This window comes from Callospermophilus lateralis, chromosome 6 (assembly GCF_048772815.1).
Source record: "Callospermophilus lateralis isolate mCalLat2 chromosome 6, mCalLat2.hap1, whole genome shotgun sequence".
In the NCBI taxonomy this organism is placed as follows: Eukaryota; Metazoa; Chordata; class Mammalia; order Rodentia; family Sciuridae; genus Callospermophilus; species Callospermophilus lateralis.
The window spans coordinates 7085954-7103245 of NC_135310.1; the positions used below are offsets into that span (position 1 = coordinate 7085954).

The 17292-nt window shown below is 43.6% G+C and overlaps 1 protein-coding gene across 2 annotated transcripts in view; it reads left to right on the forward strand.

The window, feature by feature from the left end:
• Prkn (parkin RBR E3 ubiquitin protein ligase) overlaps window positions 1-17292 on the forward strand; it is a 1240480-nt gene that overhangs the window by 1068550 nt on the left and 154638 nt on the right. The window lies entirely within an intron of this gene.

A 17292-nucleotide genomic window follows, 5' to 3' on the forward strand; every position in this document is an offset into this window, starting at 1 on the left:
GCCTGTTAGGGAGGAAGAATGAGAAACACGTGGAAAACATTTGTTCCAAAAGGTCAAAGCATGTGACCCGGCCGGCTTTTTGAGTGAGTCTCTGTCTACAAGTTGGCAGTTGAGGGGTAGAGAAGCAAAACTCCAGCCCACAAAGATTCACTAGATTATAGGTTGAATGGCAAATGGGCAATAATCGTGATATTAAATTTCACGCAGGCTGGAAAAGGAAGGAAGCATATGTGCTTAGAAAATGCGGTTGAATTTTGATGGGAAACGTTTCTTTTAAAATTGCAGCTTCATGAGGAGCTTTGTGGAGGAAGGATGTAGGTAGCAGGTGTATATTATCCACACCTAATTTTTGGCTGAGTCCTGTTAAGTCACCTGCACATAATTCAGCATCTGTTGTTCTTAGGAAAGCTCCGTATCTTTTGTGCAATGGGACTCAGGAAACCCTGGGCTGAGAAATAGATGCAGCAAGTGGAAGTTGGAAAATAATGAGGGGCCAGTGATGCCTAAAGGGAAAGAGAGCCTCTGGATTAGGGGATAATTGCATTAGGATGGACTCAGCTAACCCTTGCCACCCTGGGGAATATGGAAATCAACCAGGTCTGTGGTCTCTGTGGTCATCAGCTTCGGTGTCATCTTCACAGATCTTGTGTGGCCCAGGCAGGCTGCCAGATTCAGGGATCAGCATGTCAGTGAAAGTTTTCTTTTAAAGAGTCACAGTTGTTTGTACAAAGGGCTAAATTGTGTGCTTCTGCCTGTGACCTGTCTACTGTTGTCCCACTGGGTTTTAAGATTTCAACTTTCCTGATGAGGTGGACAGTTTCCTTAGTCCATCTTCTGCATGCAGTTATCCAATTTTACTATGAAAAGTCTAAGCACTTTATGTAATTTACAGATTTGAAGACCTTATCTTCCTTTTTCTACACAATACATTGAAAATAACATGTATTTGAGCCTCAAATCATGAAAACCCCATCAGGAGTGAGTCGAATTGCTTCAGTGCCTTTGAATTAAGAAAGTTTATGGACAAACTTTACCTAAAGGAAGATGGCTCTGCTCAGGATATTCCTCTGTGCTTTGGAAATTCTAGGTAGTGAGTCTGTTTTGGTCTGTTATGTTGTTTGAGGAGGTAGCCTTGTTGATTTGTGTATTAGTTGATTAGTGCCACGTAACAAATGGCCCAAATTATAACAACCTAATACAATAAGCATTTATTACCTCACAGACCTCCTGAGGGTCGGGAATCACCTGTGGGGGGCTCTCATAGGGTGGCCATTAAGGTGGGCACAGCTTTCTGCTGGCTTGCCTGAGCTGGAAGACCCACTTCCAGGATGAGTCCTCATGTGACCATTGGCAAAGACCTCAGTTCCTCGTTGGCTGTTGTCAGAGGCCACATTTTCGTCAGGTGGCCTCATCACAATGGTGACAGGGGCAAGGGATACAAAAGAGGGTGCCACAGTGCCCTCCTCTCCAGAGTTGCACACCACCCCTTTCACTTTATGCTACTCCCAGGAAGCAAGGTACCATGTCCAGCCCACCCTCGAAGGGCAGGAATTGGGCTCCATCTTAAAGGGCCTGAAGAACTCACTGGCATATTCTAAACCACCACCAGTTGGCAATCTGAAAACACTGAAGAAACAAATCAGCAAATGGTTTTGCAATGAGTACGTTTGCCTCAGACCTTCGTCTCCCTCCAGCCTGCGCCGTCCAGGATTCTATCCACTCCCACAGCTGTGGCTTCTCAGCAGAGACAGACTGACCTCACCTCTGCCTTCTTCCTTCAAATCCCTACTTTCACAAAAGGATGTTAACCCAACTTAAAGCTAAAGAAATTCTGTAGCAACTAAACAGGAAGTGGAATTGATGCCTTAAATCCTGGCCCCAGCAAATGCTAGTGGTCTTCATCTTTCTGCCACAGTTTCCTCATTTCTAAAATAGGCTTCATAATGTTGACCCTGTATAAGATTATTGTGAATACTAAATGAGATAATAGGTATAAAATACATAGAACAGTGTCCAGCATAGAATAAGGACAGATACATTTAATAATTCATCAAAGATTGAATCAGTATTTATTGCTTACAATCGGTAAAATGGCTTAAAATTTTCCAAATAGACTAGAATCAACCCCTGGACCAAGCCAGATTTTCAGCAGAGAATTACACACTTACATCTCTTTTAGCCATTCTAAGAATTACTTTTCCTAAATACTGCTTTGCAATGATGTTATTTGTTTATATTAAGGTGGTTACGTGGGAAATTTGATGTACCTGGTTCAAGACATCTCAATAAACTTTGCTCGAGGAACAGTGGCGAATTTTCCAAGTCTGACCTGAATATCAGGGGTGCTTGTGCCTGTCCTGAAGAAAGCTGTCCTTACACACATTGCTAATTGAGCACCTGACAGTGTTTCCCTCTGGAAGCTGATGACTAGAAAACCTATGTCTACATTTGTGTGCTACCTGGTATGTCTGTAGCCTATTATCCAATGGATTTTGAAGTTATCCAGTGGATTTTGAAGTTCATTTCCTGGCTTTTCTTTCTTTTATTTCTCTTTGCCTTTCCTAATAAAAATGGCTGCCCCAGGAGCAGCCAGGGCCTTATCCTCTGTGGCCTTCCAGGAAAAGTCATAGGTAGATAAGCTGCAGGAGAACCCTGCAGTCTTGGGTGGAGGAAAGCCCTAGATAGCATTAATCCCAGTGCTTCTCGGGCACCGTGGGTAGGTTTGTTGAAAAAGTATCTTTGAATCCACCTGTACTTAGTTTTTTCCTCAACTGTCGACAGAAACTAAAAGTACAACTCTTATTATGTGGGTATGCAAGACATCTTTCATGTTACAAAAAGGTTCTCACATGTAAAAAGGTCAAAACCAAATTCCCTGACATTCATAACTTGAAAATGAAGTCTTGGGATAGGTTGTGATAGGCCCTCAGCCACGTTTTCAGAGCTGAGACAGCCCTGCTATCGCTCCAGGCCGCCAGGATTCTCACCTAGGCATTTAACTACCCCTGTGGGCCTGGGTGCCCCTCGGTGCACTCGGGTCTGTTGATGTAGTTTCCATCCAAAGAAACAGATTCCAGTGTCTGTATTGGCTTTGGGCTTCTTTAGATGCTAGCTTTAGCCTCTAGGATGTTCTTGTTCAAATATGCAGTAATGTCGATTGGAAAAGGAGATTCCTGGCACCATGCCCCGCACTATCACCAGGCTCACGTGTTGCTGGGGAGCTGTGCACATTGGCTAGTACACAAAGACAGGGTGTCCATGCAAAGCGTACTCCAGTCCCACTGGAAAAGTCCTGACGTGTGTGCTGGCCACCACATGCTTAGCACTACTATAAAGGATTATTTGAGAGAATGTACCGACTCCTAGAATTCAAGTTGAAGTGTTCGCCTGTTTTGGTGGCTTCATATGCCTATCCTGACTCTAAATTCTTGTTCTCAGTATGTTTATAAGGTTGGGATTCAATATTCATTGAATGAATGAATGAGCAAGTGAATCATAACAAGGTAGAAATAATAGAAATACATTATCACTTTTATTTCCAGTATTAAACATCACTCACTCCAGGATAGAATTGCATACTTTGCCTCAACAAAGATCTCTTCAGAAAAATAATCAAAGTATTTTCACATGCTTTTATGTAGTGTTTAGGACACATGGTACATAATTTAGAACATCAATGTGTTCAGGGATCCAGGAACGTTTGGGAATCAGAAAGTACTACAAAAATTAGGAGTTCATAGCCTGCCAAATAAAGAGTTTTGCACTTTCTGACATAAAATGTCTTGCTCTTGGAAGCACTAAGATTTTAATTTTGACTCAGCATAGAATATTTTTATGCTGATAGAATTCAACAAAGAATATATTTGGGGATCAAATAGTCTGACCTCATTCTCTGCTAACCCTTGGTCATATTTTTACTATTGCTCATAAAAACATTAATTGATTTCCAGAGGAATTCATTTATTCATTATCCTTTCTTCTGGCCTTATTCCTCGTTATTAGGACAGTTTCACTAACTTTTATGACTGCAGTGTGAGCTGTTGTCATGTTCAATCCTGGAAAACAGGGAGAATCTGGGATACATCATACTCACGGACCTGGAGTGCTTGTGCATTCTCTGTAAATAAAATATCCCTGTCTTATTTGCTGTTATCTTAGACTATTATATGTCTGGGAGAACTTAAGTCATACTTGAAGTCGAAGGAACGGTATTCTATTTTAAATGACAAATCCAGGGACAAGATTAATAAGAACAATAAAAAAAGTGAAAACAGGAGAACTTTAGACATTGTATTACTAAGTTAAGAAAATCACAGAGAATCTCTTCAGCCATCTAAAGTCACTCCTTCCTTTGACAAATGGTATCTCCTGCAGCTCAGAGACAGGTCTATCCAAGACACTAGGCTCTGGCCCCTTACCATTCTGAGTTCTCCTCACCAAATGGGTCTCCTTGCATTGCTTTCCTTAAAGAGGGTCCCAAAGAGTGCATAAGCTGAAGGTATGAAGGCCCTTGAGCAAGACATTCTTGTGGAAAATGGGCTACTTTGTGATGAGAAATTTGTGTACATTTTTGTTGAAAATGATGAGTTTTGAACTACTTATAAAATAGCATTAATATATTGCTGAAGGTTTTAGTCAAATGAGAATCTGAGCCTCATTTTCAGCCAGTGTGTAAAAAGGAGTCCATGAAGAAAATGGTGATTATCTAGCCTTTTACTCAAAGCTCTAGTTAATTGGTGAGCTAAAAACCTATGTTAAAAATAGAGGACCCTTTATTCAGTATTTAAAGCTCAGAAATAGAAAGCAAAATGATGGTCAATATTTAATAATAAAAGAAAAAAGAGAAATGGTTACCTTTCTTATTCTTTAAGGAGATTGAAATTTATTTTTACAAAAATGCTAACTTAAATTATTCTAAAATGTTTTGTAAACTACATGGGCTCTTTCTTTTTTTAAAGACTAAGGATTAAAACCTAGACTCCAAGTGGATGTGGATTAAACCAGGAAGTTTTTCAGGAGAGCAGCAGGACAGGTATTCCTCAGAGTGACTGAATGCGTACAGGAGCATGAAGCTCTCGCCTTGCGTACCTGGCTTACTGCAGCCACCTGGACCCAACAGCATGTTGAGAGTGGAATCATATCTTGTTGACACATTATTTCTTAATATACAAAGTGTTCTTTATCCAAAATCATTTTTAAAGAAAGTTAATGTTATGAAATGTCAAAAATATGCATTCCATGTTTATTTGACATGTGTCCAAAAATCTAATTTAAACTCCAAGATTGGCTCATTTGCAGATTGGAAATAAGTCTCGCTAGACTTTCTGCCTGTGAGACAGCTTGAAGTGCAAAGATAGAAAGCTTTGCAGGGTATTTATTTTAATTAAAGAAACCGTTCACAAATGTGCAAGCAAGCTCTGCTTACCAATCCTCTGGAAAGTATCTATTAATTGGCAAATGTTCCTAGAAAGAAAAGCATTCTCCAGTGGAAGTGAATACTTTCTAATCTATCACAGGTGATTGGCCATTCTCCTGGTCTCTGCCAGTTTGGGTTGAGATAAAGGGAAGTATGAAATAATTTCATTATTTTAAAATATTGAAATCCATCTCTTTAATGTGTTAGAAAATCAATTTTGTGGCAGATTAACTAAAGACCCTTCTTTGAACAGTCTAGAATGTACACTTGTTCTGAAGAAGCCAGAGCTTGTGTGCATTTACTTTGGTCCTGCTCTGACCTTGTCGAGATCTATGCTCCCAACATGGCAGCCTCTGACCACATGTGGCCATTTACATTAAAGTGAAAAAATTCATGTCCCCAGTCTTAGGAGTCACATTTGCAGTGCTCAGTGGCCTCAGGTGGCAAGCAGTTACTGTATTGTATCATTGCAAAAAGTTCTGTTGAACATTGCCAGGCTGGGGAAAGATTTGGGCATCCATCCAAGGAGTAGCAGTCACAAACTCAAAGCTTCTTGTGTCTCCAACATAGGCACTTTGAGTTCTTTGGTGGTAATTAATAAGAATCTTTCCAGAATTAAAAGCAGTTTTCTTGAGCTACAAATGTAGAATAGATTTCTGCAAAGTGAGGATCATGCAAAACAGGTTCCAAGCAATGGTACTAGGAGCAGGGCTGATGTGGGGAATATCAACCAAGAATAAGCCTGGTGGAGAAGAAAGAAGAATTAGAGGCATTTGGGGATCATTAGAATTCTTTCCTGAACATTTTGGGGGTGGTGTCGCACAACTCATCAGCAGTTAAATGTGTTAGCCGTTAATGTGTCAGGAAACTGCAGTGTGGCCCAGTTCAGAAGTTCAGCTATGAGGACATGCCTGAGTCCTGATCCAACAGTGGCATCCCAGCTCTGTTTTGATTGCCCCAGAACCAGTGATGCTCCATTTTTATTTTCTTTCTCAACAGAAGGCAGAGATGGGGCAGAAATCCATGATCACACAGCTGGGAGGCCTGAGTTAAACTGGATTCAATGAATTCATTTTTTGTAGAACTTAAGACTTTGGATATGCAAACATGCGTTTTTCTTAAACTAGCCAACTGTATAGGCAAGAACTGCCTTTTGTGTGGCACATTTTGTGAGACAGGTGTTTCCTGAAACAACTTGTGATTCAAATCACTCTCCATGTTTTTTTAATGCACAGTGCTAAGTAGCACACCACAAGGCATAATGAGCCAGCCAAAGCTAAACATCAGAACCATTAGGCCCACAGTGTTTCCCTCTTTGTAGAGAACTAATAAATGATTTTTTAATTGCATGCTATGTTTGTCTCAAAAGTATTTTTGAGGCTAGGTTTTTATAGTAAAATCTTTTCATTTTCTAAAACTGCTATTGACATATTTTTATGGGTTTAAGATCAATTAGAGAAGATGGGATAGAATTTTATGAGTGTGTGGTTAGTAACTCATTTTCAAAGGGTCCCTATTAAATGAATATGAAAGATTTTATAAAATTTCATAGACTACGTTATATTATAGGCCATAAAATATTTTGTCATGGTGGGTGTCAATCTCATGTTAACTGCATAGAACATTATGGAAATAACAAGAGTCGTGCCATTCAGATTTTGTTTTCTGCATTTGAGGAAATCACTTCAGCACATTGACAAGAACAATCATAAGGATGCACCGTGAGCCCAGCCCAGCCGGAACTGACCCAGAGCCTCCCCCAGGGTGGCAGGTCTGAGTCCCCACACCAGGCGACACTGAATGGTGGGCTCTCTTCCCCTTTCCAGCCCGAGGCCTCGGCAGCTGCGGGCCCAGAGGCTGTCACTGCTCTCTCTGCCTCACTGCTCTCGCTCCCTCTCCACCCCACTCTCCTCAGGCTTCCATCCTGTGTGGGTTCCCTCTCTGACTTCCCCCAGGCCTCCTTTCTGTCCTGGTCCCCACCCCGGAGGGAGCTGCAGCTTCCCTAAGACACGGCCTTCGCGGTTCGTTCCGTGCGTTGGTTTTCTAGTTTTCTCTTCCTACGCCTCAGAAACGGGCTCGCCGGTCCAGTTCTGTGGGTTGCAGCCCATTGTCATGCTCTCTGGTCCTCACCCCATTTCCATGGTGTTACGTGCCCAGGATCACAGGGGACAGCCATCAGACAGGGTCATCTGTCCTCTCGTTTCCTCCTCTTTATTCTTCACTCAGGCAGACAAGATTTTCCATTTTCAGGTTTAGGTGCACAAGTTGGTGGCACTGAGCGCAACATCGGTGTTGTGCAGCGGTTGTCGTTGTCCGTTGCAAGGTTTTCATCCCCCAAGCAGAAGCTCTGCACTCATTCACAATAACTGACTCCCTCCCCACCACCAGGCCCGGGCAATCTCTCATCTCCTTTCCATGTGTTGACTTTGCCTGTTCTAGAGCCTTCCTTTAAGTGGATTCATATTTGCTTATCGTGTCTGTTTCTCTCACTCAGCATCAGCTTTTCAAGGTTCATTCATGTTGTCACACATGTCAGACTTTCCTTCCTTTGTGTAACCCAATAATATGCCCCCCACACACACACACACTGCTTTATATCATGTTCCTTCATTTCCTTTTACAATTTATTAAACTGGATTAGTCTTTCCTAACCCTAGATCAAAAAGTCAGAAGTCGGCCAGGGCCAGGCATGGTGGCACATGCCTGTGATCCCAGTGGCTCCGGAAGCTGAGAGAAGATTGATGGCAAGTTCAAGTCCAGCCTCAACAACTTGGCAAGGCCATGGGCTACTTATTGAGATTCTGTCTCAAAATAAAAAATGAAAAGGGCTTGGGTTTTAGTCCAGTGGTTAACAAGCACCCTTAGGTTTAATCCCTAATGCCAAAAACATGAGGGGGGCGGGCAGGATCTCAGACTTTTAGACACTCATTAAATGTCTTAGTGTCACTTTATAAAGAAACACAGTCCACAGCCTCTCAATTCTTTAAAAACACCTCACCTCTAATTAGAAAACAAAAACAAGAAAACCTTGGTTTAACATTAAATCCTCTAGCCCTGCCCTCAGGCCCAGGACTTGGAACACACTTACGTGCATTTGGTGTGGAGCCCCAAATGGGCTGACATCACTGCCTGCTGGCTCTGGGGTTCGGCCCATCCCACCTGAAGCACTGACTGTTCACCTTCAGGTCCTGGTTCAACAGCACAGTCGTTCCCTTTGTCCCCAAAGACCTGGAAAGTCTCTGCTTTGTTTATGTCCAGATCTGGGTTTTCAAATTTCTGTGCTAAAAATTAGTTTGCCTTAAATATAAATGGATATTCTTTGTAGCACTATTTTATAATAGATGAAATTTGGAAGCAATCATGTTTTTATTAATATTATAATACATTAGTTTTTGACAGACCTATATAGTAAAATACAAAACCCTTTCACAAAGAACTAGGTCAGTCTATGTCCTGGTGAAGAAAAATTTTCATATAGAGAACTAAGTGAAAAGAGCAAGAAAAATAAGATCAGTGCTTATAAAAGCATAAAATATTTTCTGGAAAGTACTAAAGAAACCATCAATAGTGGTTGCCTTTGGGTGGAGGAATAAGGATATGGGAGGGAGTTTATGCTTCTCAGTTTGTAACCTTCTGTAATGATCCAGGTCTCTGGAATGTCAATAGCTTACTTTTGCTTTTTTATGACATTAGAGGCTACAGTATCTGATATTATGAGCTACTTTTTCCTAAATGAAACTTCTAGCATCCATATTACTTATTAAACATAGATGCAATATTAAAGTGATCTATAGCACAATAGGGCTATAGTTATAGTTTATAATAACTTATTGTATATTTTATAAAGAAATAGAAGAGTTTGTAGCTTCCAAATACAAATAAGTGCTTAAGGAGATGGAGATGCTAACTGCATAACTGATTTTATCATTACACATTGTATTCATGTATTGAATTATCACACCATACCCCATAAATATACACAATCATTATGTGTCAATTAAATTTTTAAAAGGAGAAGGAAAATTACAGATGGGTAGACAGGTGGATGGATAGATAGATGCAATTTGACCAGTGATTAAATTAGGTAGAACTTCACTCCATCTCAGAGATCCTATTTCTTGTGGGTTAGACTTGGGAGAAGGAAATACGCTTTGCACTGGCAGAGACTGTGCAGGAAAACCAAGCCCACAAACGTGGCTTCTGTTCTCCAGGGGAGCTGGTGCAGGTGGCCCAGCTCGGCATTCTTTCAAGCTTATGATTTGCATCAAGCACACACTCCTGTCATACTGATTTAATTGAATGACATATTTAAGAAAGTTGGGAATGGAGTCTACTGGGAAATTCAAGTCACAATCTCAAAATAAGCCCTAGGAAGCATGTCACCTAAAGCCTTGAGCGCCCAATGCAAATAGATGGGTCTCAGTTTTCATGTAATGTTTAAATACCTCCTAAATTACAGAAAACATATCCCAGTGCTACTTTACACACATCTGAATTCTAGGTTTTGCTGGGTTGCTGCATTGTCTGTGGAACTCCCTGTAGGTGTAAGGATGGAAATGGTCCAGGGTGGTGCACTGGATGTGGCAGGTTGACCTGATGGAATGACAGAGAAACAACTCCTTCTTGCTTATCACTCTAACAAAACAAGAACACAAAGTCAGAACTGCTTTTCTGCCCATTTGCAGTGAAAGTTAGAGTTCCATGTGGCCAAACAGGATGAGTGCTCAGTGCTGGAGTAGCAAGCCTTTCTCATGCTTGGCTTCTTACACCTTCCCTTGGAAAAGGCTGTCCACCAGGGCAGGGAGGGAACAGGGTTCTCTGTTTTGCATTTCAATGGACCCCAGGATTCTGCCCTTGTGTTTCTCTAAGTCTTTGCCCTTCTCCAAGGATGGGTGAGGTTCCAAGGATGTAAACTGGAGGATCCCCAGGCCAGTGTGACCTGGCTGGCCTCCTCTGGACTCCACCTCCTCTGTGTTTGATGCCCTCCCAGGCACACTGGACAGAAACACCTGAGCCTACTGCATGAGCCTTGGTGTCCGCTGTCGATTGAAGTTGATACTGTGGGTAGAGACAAGCAACAGGTTTTTTTTATTTCCCTTTTACCTAAGGATTTTTCTTCAAAGAGAATTTAAAAAATCAAGTAAGGCTCCAATCCTGTGGGTAAGGCACAAGCAAATGATGAATCCTACCACACCCATTCTCCAAGGAGGGTGGGAAGTATGCCAACAAGGGGCCAGGGATGTCGCTCTCGCTGATACATAGGAAGTCATTGGTCAAGTGGGCCTGCTACTGCAGTTCCAGAAAGAAAGCAATTTTCCTCCTCCTCTGTGTAGGGTGGGCCCAGAATGCCAGTTTTTTTGTTTTTTTTTTTCCCCAATCCATACAACATGCCACTCTCTTTCCGAAGGAAATCACATTATTCCTGACAGACATTCCCCTTCACAAGGCCACACTGGTCATTGTCCAGCATTCACTGAGCGTCTGGGGTTTCAAGGTCTAGTGATTTTTCCCCTGAGTTCTTCTCAAGGTGTTAGTGTTAAACTGACAGGTTTATAACCACAAAACCCTCATTAACTACTCCTAGGGCTGCCTGCACAAAGGGACCCACTCCACTGACAGAATGTCACTATCCCTAAAGAATTCTTAAGCAAATGGCTAGATACACGTTTTTGTATCCTATCTTTCTAAGAACGGCAAGTGCTGTTCTTCATATGAGCAAACCTGATTACTTGCAAGAATTAATAAGAAATATTGGATTCAGTCAACCTACAAGTCAGCCTCATGCAGAAATCAGATGAAGTGTTACTTGCTCGGGTCTTTAAAGAAAGCACGGTGCTCGGAATGGAAATGCCCCAGTTATTCATCAGCCCTCTTTATACCATCCACATAAATGGTTTTACACGTGAACAGGGAGAAGATGGCCAAGGCTGTCCTCAGAAGATGGCTACTATTTGGAAAGAAAGAAATCTAAATCAAATCAGCTTCTGAGAGACCCTTTTATGTGGAGACATGGCTGGCCTTTGTGTAAGCAGCATTGTATCATTGTAACGTGCAGAAGCTGCTTAATCAATAAGAAAAGTTGAAGTAGAAAGGTAGGATTAAAGAGATAAGATCTTTGTTATACTGAATATTATTGACCCGGGAATCTACTTCCCATAGTGAGCTGGATGGAAACTACTTCACATTGAGAATGTTAAGAGATTTTAAAAAGGTCTCAAAATCGTTGTTTACAGGCTCTGTCACTGTGTATATTTTTAGTTTGTTATTCTAAAGAAACCAGAGATTGTTTTTGTAAGAGCTCAGAAAAGCGGTGAACTTCCATAATGAATGTGATTTAAATGAAACACTTATGGGGCATGTTTTTAATATTCTGAGCATCATTTTAAGCATCATTGATATATAGTCAGACACCGGCAGGAACACAAATTACCCCAGAAGGTGAAGAAAATAACCAGCAGGAACCCTCCTCTGAAGGCCATTCACCTTCCGTGGAAACAGGACTACTGGCCCCTGGAGCAAGACCGCATGCCTGGTCCCCAGCCCAGCTGGGGCAGGGTTCCTCTGGGCGGCCATCAGAACCTGGGTGTGCATGGGCTGGATTTAGGCTGCCCTTGGCTCCCTGCTGACACCCATCTCCCCCTTTTTCTTGCGGACAGAACACCGATTTTTTTAACAAGTGTTCATTCTTTGGGGAGGTGACCTCATGCCCAGGTCAGGAGGGAGTTCTGAGTCATCTCAGCAGCCATGATAATTATGTGGCCCTTATTCGTGGTAGGTTTGGGGAGATCCCTGTTCTCCTGTACATTCCTGCACAACCCAGTTAATCAGTTCTGAAGCCACACAAATGTTGGGATGCCTGTTATGGAGAATAATAAATTTCCTTGCAGTTTAAACCAACTGAACTGGGGCTTTCTGTTTCTATAGACAAAAGTCTCTTATTTTCTCTTAATATTGACCAAAGGGATCCATTCACTAAGGACATTCATTCATTCCTGGGGCAGAAAAATAACAAAACAAGAGGAACCTAATGACTTTTTTACTAGCAGACAAAATCCCCTTCAGATTGTGTCCTGTAATATTTTGGCGTCCACCGTTGCTGTAACCAGCAGCAGAACGTTCTTTTCCTTCCTCTCTGGCTAGGAGGGTTGTGTGGACTCCATCATAGTATTCAGACACTGAGTCTGTGGGGTGTGACCAAGGCCCAAAACACAGCAGCACCTTACATGGGTGGCAGGTCATTTCTCTCTCCCCTGACACTCCTCAGAGATGTGGGCTGTGCTCCCACCTCCAGCTTTCACCTGCAGCCCGCAGGCTCTGCACAGGTCCACATTGCAAGCAAGAGCAAGGAGGACGGCAAGGAGGGCACCCCCTTCCTGCGAAGGCCAGAGCCCAAGTGGCCCCAACGCTGTGCTCGGATCCCACTGGAGGAAGCAGTTGCAAGGCCATGTGGCAAGCCCCACAGGCAGAGGGAGACATCTTTCTTCTAAAGTCACTCCTGTGAAGGAAAGGGCTTGTGGATGCGGAAGCAGAGGCCACACCTGGTCTCTCTGCCCTTTCTTCCTCACTCCAACACCGCCTACTTCTCTCCAGTCTCAGACTTCTGTGTTTTCTCCCGGGGGAAAAGTCTCCTGTTCGGGAGCTCTTTCTTATTTCCAACAGGACTGAGTATTTGCTCAATGATCTTTCTTCAAACAACACATGCTTTCACTCTCTATATTCCCAGGCATGAAAAATTAGACCTCCAACTCTCAATTTTACCCATAAAATTGCATTTGCCCCTCACATTAAGAGGTGTTGCTTCAACGACCTCCTGAAATTGTGCAAATGGAGCGAGCATCCAGCATCACCAGGCACTGAGAGCAGAGGCAAGATTCTAGAGGATTCTTAGTTGGCTGACATCTTCACCTGCTGATCCTGTTGTTCTCATTTCACATACAGATGTGCTGCTTAGCCATGTAGAACCACACATGCCACAGATTAAACTTCCATGGTTACAAATTGAATATGATATTTCACGCAGCATTCAGAATAATGCCAGCTTCTGATTTACATTTCTAACCCAACTCCTAGGAGTTCAGCTTTTATTGTTCCACTCTAATCAGAAGAAATCATGCTGTTTTTAGCAACCACGCAATTCTAATAAGAAACACTCATGGGGTGGGGATTTAATATACTCTTCCTTATATGTAAAGTAAATCAGTAATTCGTACAGAGGAAAGTCATCTGTGCTTTCTACATGAATTAGGTACTATTTCTTACATATGTGGCACTGTCCTGACACTACAGCCCCCCAACCACAGTGTCCAAGAAGTATGTAATCTTCAAGTGACATTTCAATGTCATATCCAAGTGGCAGCGTGGTCATGACACATAGGTCCACAGAAATCCAGAGCAGGGAGGGCCTTCTTGCCCAGGGCCCACATCACCTTGAGCACCTCATTTCAGGCTCATATGCTGCTGGTTCACATACCAGTCTCCCTCTTCCATCTGCAAGGCCCCAGCACAGTTAGGGGCTGAGCTTCACTCAAATGAATCCAACACACACTAAACATGTAGCCCATTAAACAATGAGAGAATAAGGTTGAAACTCTCAACCTTATCCTGTCAAGGGCGGGAGCTTTGTGAGGGCCTTAAAGATGGAGAAATATTGCCTTGCAGTGGGGACAAAAATATTTCAGGCAGAGACTTTCTGCCTCAAAGTCAAGGTACAGATCAGGGGCTTCAGAAGCATGAGCAGGGAGCCCTGAGTGGGTGATCTGATCAAGAACTAAGGCAGCAAGGGAAGTGGGGTCCCCCATGCTGGCCACAGAGACCAGGGAAGGCCTTCCTAGGAGGTGACAGGGTCGGATATTTTCAGAAAAGGAATTTAATGTGCATGTGGAGGAGGCTAGGAAGAAAGGAGGACCCCTGGAGGAACCAAGACCTTCCCAGCCAATATTATTTTGTGCCAGCAACCTTACAAAACAGAAATTACTTGTGTTTTCCCTTCACACACTACTTCTTCAAAATTCTTTTAAGGATTTTAGTTTTGCAATGTTATTTTATTGAAGACCAATAACATGGGGATGTAGGAAATCTAGATGACCTTTATTACAGAGAGAACTTAGGAATTAAATTCACAGCCACTTTCTGCATAACGTGGGACAGATAGCATACAAGAATAATAATGTGGTGGGCACTGGGTAGTATTACTCACCAATCTTTATTGTGGTGCACAATTTTCCGTCTTTAAGTTTTAGTCTAAAATGCTTCATACTTATGATTGCAGGTGGCCAGGTGTAGACAGTGATCGTACCATGCTCTGCCCAGATATATCTTAGCACCCGGGTCTGTGCTCCTGGTGAGACCCCACAGTGAGAGGCACATGGCAGAAGCTTTGCCAAGCTCTCAGAGTCGGGGATTCTGACAGTGGGACTTCAGGCCAGGTGCCTCGTGAGCATCTCCCTCTCAGCCCCCTTAGCTTCTGCTTAGCAAGGCGGCTAAGTTCTTTTGAAAACACAGATGTAAGTAAAAAGCACGAGCTGATGTTCAACACCCTAGCCAGGCTAACGTCTACACCATTCGCCATGAGCGTATCGGGAGCCTCGGCCACCCTGGCACCAACCCCACCGTGGTATAAATGTCACCACTGAGTAGGGAGCTGGTTCCACATGCAGACACACACATGCCACATCCACACAATGCACATGTGTTCTCCGGGCACAGACCAGAAGGCCTACCCTCCCACACTTGTTTCACAAACTAGATCCAGGAATACATTTCTTACCATTTTACTGACAGGAGAATGGTTGTGCACTAAGATAAACACTTAGACTAGTGAATTCTAACTTTAACCCCACGGTTCCCAGACATTTGCACGATTCTGGGTCTCAAAGCCAGATTTTCCTGTGAGAAGCACTTTGTTGTTTGTTTGTTTGTTTGTTTATTGGTTATTCAAAACATTACAAAGATTGCAGAATCACATCGGTTACACATCCACATTTTTCAAAGCCAGATTTTCCTGTGAGAAGCACTTTGTATGTTTTGTTTTGGTCCCAGTAAAATTTTCGAGCTGGGCTGGTTTTGTTCAGGGTAGTTTATGAGGGTGAAGACGTCCCAACTTTACCAATACCACTTTTTATTGAAAGCCTTCAGCATCTATTTAATTGCTTGTTGTATTTTCTATATTTCTCATTAGTTGAAGTCTGATAAAGAAGATTTTTCTACTTGTCCCTAGAAGTAGACTCACTGTAAAAGTTCCAGGACATTTCTTGTTGAAGCTGTCCTCCGTCAGCCTCGTCCATCTTTGTGTCTCTGGACTCCTGCATTTCCCAAGTCTGGCTGAGGGACCTGGGCAATCTACCTGTGGGTCTGACATTCAGGTTTACAGAGTCCCTAACTGGTAGGGCCAGTGACATTTTCCCCAAGGCAGCCTGTCTCTTTCCAAGGGAGGGGTGCCCTGAGGGGGGCAGGCAGGAAAGGTGAGTGGGGATGCCCCTGCTCATCTTCTCAGGCGCCTGTGACTCACCATGGCTCTCATATGTGGGAGCTGGCCTCCCGGCAGGAGGGCTGCCACAGGCCTGCAGTGGGACCTGTGGCCACCCCCTCTCTCCCACTTGCAGGGGCAGTTTATCCTCCCAGTTCTCATGACCCTACTAATTCTCCCTCTTCCCTGGCCTTGGCCAAAGCCCACAACAAAAAGTCCCCTTGGCCTTGGTCTTCCTGCCCCTAAGCTTTATTCACATCTCCACAGCCCAGCAGCCTCTTCTGCAAGTCCCTCCCCACCCACCCTGGCACTATGGTGGTCCCCACCCAGGCCTGACCCAGGCTTTCTGCAACCCGCTGGCCTGAACAGCACCCTCAGGTGACTTGCGCTGGGTGGAGGATCACTCTGACGCCTGCTGCTCCGGCTCCTGGCCCTGGTTCACCTCAGGTAGGCTTCCTCTAGAGTCGGAGTGAGGATGGCCAGAGGAAACAGGAAGCCACCCAGTAATCCAGCCCCTTAACCTCAGAACCAAGGCAGCAGCTGCCCCTCCTCCTATCCACGGTTCCTCCAGGGAGCCATGTTGTCCAGCGCAGCAGGGACCAAAGTCACGTCACCTGACCTAGGTCCTTAAGAGAGGCACAGACCTGCAGAGTCTCTATTTGTCAAACATCCCCTATAGTTGTGGGGTACATGTCCACACAATTACAACACCCATAAAGAGAAACACAAAATCCTTTCTTTTTAAACTTATTTTTTTATTTCACCCACATTCCTTCCTTTGGGGTCTTACAAGGCCACTTACCTTGTGAGCCTTTTTGCTCCTGCAGTTGATTTCTTCATCAGGAGTCACCAGAATGTGGGGGTGCCTCGGTTTCCTGGCAACCAGGCTGGGGGGCTACTGGAGAATTTCTCAGGCAGAGGCCAGGGAGGGAACAGAGAGAGCTTACGCTCAGGTCAACAGGATTCCAGATGGCAGTTCAGGCAGTGAGTGCTGTTGTGGTGGAAGCGACAGGTTCCTGCAGGTAGCAGGAATGTGAAATTGAGGCTATGCACAGGGACCGTGGTAAAGAGGTGAAAGTTACTGTCACAAAGTGATCACTAAAGCCAAGTCAAGAGCTGGCCTCTGCCCTGGGGAAGAGAGCCACACAGTCTTTTGAACAATACGAGAAGATTCTGAGGGCTCATGCAGGGAGACGAGCCTGCCCCTACTCCAATCTCTGCCGGTCTCCACAAGGGTTAAGAAAATGCACAGGGCGATTTCTTTCATGGGTGTGACTTTCAAATCAGAGTGCTTGATGTGGAAGATTAAAAGGTGCATTTCCTTGGACAACCTGGGGAAGGTCTGAGTGAAAAACAATGATTTTCCTGTTGAATCAATCATATGAATCTTCAAAACATTTCTAAATTACCA